General features: G+C 36.0%; 1 long non-coding RNA gene across 1 annotated transcript; it reads left to right on the top strand.

Moving 5' to 3' along the window:
* Positions 1-466: 466 nt before the first annotated feature.
* On the top strand, positions 467-1,261 carry LOC113228668. Its single transcript, XR_003310324.1, has 3 exons — positions 467-520; positions 664-898; positions 1,202-1,261. It is a non-coding gene; the product is annotated as an uncharacterized LOC113228668 (long non-coding RNA).
* Positions 1,262-3,744: the final 2,483 nt, after the last annotated feature.

The following is a 3,744-nucleotide window of genomic DNA, read 5'->3' as shown; positions in this document are numbered from 1 at the left end:
CCTACACATTGTTTTCCTGTTTTAATATTCTATTTAATAAAATAGTATCTTTTTATACAATCAAATAGGTACGCTAACTACTATTAATTTCGAAATGTTAGCAATGTAGAATTAATAATGATGCTCGTATTTCAGCCAATGTGGATGCGGTCGGACGGTGAGCGACCACTGTAAGCCAGCTCCATCTTTGCTGGAGTTCGAATCGCACAGAGATTTGGCTTGAGAATGACTTCGCTCGGCGTTGTTCGCGCGTGTTATCAGCACGCCTTTGTTGCGAGTGTGTGGCTATTTTGTGGCCCCGCAATAGATCCCAAAAGGTGAGTCATAATGAGAGGTAATAGGATACAGTGAATGGATCACTCACCGTTATTGTACCAGAACTCATATCACTATAATATGCAATGTTATTATTTGTTATTCAGGTATGGAATGGTATGAAAAGCAGGGTGAGAATCTACGCCACATCGACTGCGGCAGAGGCCCTACCAACCTTCCTAAAGGACACCAACTCTAGCACTAAGTAACTAAATAACTTCAAACATACAATTCCATAACAAAGTAACTTTCTCACTCTTTATTATTAATTAAAAAACAAAGTAACTTTCAATTTGAGCAAATTCTTTCCCACTCTTTATTACATCACATCTATTATTTCGTTGGCAGCGAGCTGATGAGCGTTGGAGCAGAGCCGGGTAGAATTCTTATGCATTGAGGAGCTGCGAGCATGCGAAGCATTCTTGCAGCAAGTGAATGCTGGCAGGGTGCAGGCTGAGGCAGCTATTATTTCTGTCAAAACAGATGATCTGCATGCCCAATCCGTAGCTGCTATTTGCAAAGCAATTACCGAGTTGGTGCCTGCAGTTAACCTTTTTGATAGAATATTTAACAAGAATGACAGGTTTGTTTTCAACATGTTTTCTTAATTCCTGCTGATGATATGTTCAATTGTGGAAATCTGAAAGAGCGTAAGGAACGAAGGTCTAATCTGTAGACTTTTGTCCCCTTTATATTTCCACAGTGATATAAACACGTTTTAAAAAGTATTTTGAAAAGGCCCCTAAACATTCTGGCGTTTATGTTGGCTTTATACTGTATGTATATAAATACCCATCCTGCTTTATCTGTCACTACTCTCATGAGAGGTATGGCACAGTCTTAAATTTAGGTCTCCAATCTTCCTATATACATATTTTTGTTTCAGACTTCTTTGAAGAATCAAAAGCAAGCTCGCTCTGGAAATGAAGGATGATTTGGGGTAGATTGAGGCAATAAATAAACTAAAAATACACTCTTTTTTTTATTTCAACCTCTTAAAAGTATACATCAATTTAGATATTAAGATAATAAACAATTACAATAGGTATACATCGTCATTTTAGAATGAATACCTCATATTTCTATGTAATTTTTTAGGATGAAGATAAAAATATGTGTGAAGTATAGTAAATGCAATAATGTGTGTAGTTAGCATTTTAATTACTTAAATTATACCTCTTTTAGATACTTACTCTCTTTTAGATTATTACATTATTAATTTTTATTCAACAAAAATCAGTAAAAACAAACTGAAAATGCATATGTGAGGCTTCACTGTAAGGGGACGATATGTTGTATAAAGTCAAGTGTTAAAAGAGATAAATTGTAACCTTGTAATATATTTTTATACAACTATACATATTTTACCTATATCTGTAATTTTAATTTGATAATAACAACAGGAAATAAGACAAGATCTAATAAATATGATGTACATTGTAAAGCTTATTTTCTCACCGCCTTTTAATACCATCTCTTTCGGCATGCCTTTTAGGAAAGCTGCATATTTATTCATAATAACTGGTTTATTTGAAGCAGCTACCGCTTGTGCCTCTCTGACACTGGCTTGGGAAAGGGTGATAAGCACTTGCCAATGGGGGTCTGGTACGCCCCAGTTGTTAAAAACTATACGAGCTATTAAAATCTGTAACAAAATTAATAATGATAGATGATGATAGATTATTCTGAAACTGAAAATCTTATTGCCATTCTTGTCTAATTTTACATCTGACAACCTCTAACACACATACACACACTGACACATGCTTTCTCACACGGACGCACGCACGCACGCCACCTCGCGCGTGCACTCATCATACTTAAACACACACACACACATAAACACACACATACACACACTTACAATAACGCACTTTTAAACCTTCACACATTAACTTGCATGTTAGTTTTAAGTTAATTTTGTATTCTCAACAGTTCTTTTATTCCTTTTCTTAATTTTATATAAGACTAGTCTGAGAGGGCGAGGGCCTGGTGAGCTGTAATACAGGTTTAGTTGCCTAGTACGGTCTCCAGTCTCTCACAAGTGTTTCAATTTCTCATATTGTTAGTCTAATGAAATTTGTATTAGTTTAAGTTCTTGTGTTGAGAAAATAAATAATCATTTCAAAAAATAAATAATCATTTCACTTCAATGATTTACACAGTATAGAAATTTTGGTTATTATGCAAAACTGAGAACTTTCGGATTCCACTTAACCCTTACCTTTGTCTCCACATCCAATGCAACAGACCGTCCTTTAACGAGAATATGTAGGCATAGTTCTTCCACCAATCCTGAAATGAATTCCGTGGACAAACGGTATATCGTTTGCGGAATTTCTCCTCAGACATGTTAAATGTGATCGTCTTTTTATGCTTTTCTTTTATTTAAAGCCCGTTCTTAGGCCACATCCACCTCATAAACACTTTCCAAAACATTTAAGTAACCGTGGAACATCTTTTATATACGATAAACGTAGTGAAAAGTTACTCTCCATTAACTGCCACACAAACCTTAACCTTTCCAAGGTTAATCTATTCCCCCAAGGTTACATGTGAGGTTAAAACGTCAAAATATTTAGCGCGATACCAATTGGCAACATTTTAGGTTTTGGTTTTACCTTTGACAATTAGCGCGATACCAAATGTGCGTTACGTGTCACACGTCTAAGTTTTGGCTAAGGTTTTTGTTTTGACAGTTAGCGCGATACGAAATGTACACAACGTGTCAGATTGGCGAGGTTGAAGGTTTTGGTTAAACCTTTGACAATTAGCGCGATTGGCCCCCAGGTATGTTAGGGCATCGACTGTATATACTTAACATTCTATACTAGGAGGAATGTCATTCCATATAAATTTAGAAGCGCAGCAGTCTTTCGTATCTTTCTTTTTTTTTGACAGTTGTGCAGGTTTATGTACGTAAAATTGTACAATTTAAAATTTTTCCTACAGATTATTGTCAAGGTGACGGATAATCTCAATTATCTTTAGTCACAGATGGGATCGATCGATCGAAATTTGTACTTAGTTACGACCTGTATTACTAGTTAAAAAATTTACGCATATCGGTTAAAGAATGTTCGAGTAGTTCGTAGCTTGTGTAATTTGAGCCTTGTCAAGACTGCTGGTAGAGCGGTAGCCACGTTGAGACAACATTCTCTGGCTTTGATCTTTCTTGTTCTTAGCGTATCGATGTCATACACTATAATACTTGCCATCGTGGCGAAAGAATCCTTGCCTAAGGATTTTGCGTAAAGTACCGTGACAGACGCTATGCCAACTAAGCCACAGCACGAACTAGCGAACGTCACGAATTTTTCTGTGCTTGTTTATGATCTTTCTTTTTGATTTTTTACTTTCTTTTCTTGTACACTTTTATTGTTTTTGACCTTTAAAAGTCTAAACCCGTGACAAATGTAGGAGTCTTTT

This window comes from Hyposmocoma kahamanoa, unplaced genomic scaffold (genome assembly GCF_003589595.1).
Source record: "Hyposmocoma kahamanoa isolate Upper Pololo Valley unplaced genomic scaffold, ASM358959v1 232, whole genome shotgun sequence".
Taxonomy (NCBI): Eukaryota; Metazoa; Arthropoda; class Insecta; order Lepidoptera; family Cosmopterigidae; genus Hyposmocoma; species Hyposmocoma kahamanoa.
This window is presented reverse-complemented; position numbering and strand designations above follow the sequence as displayed.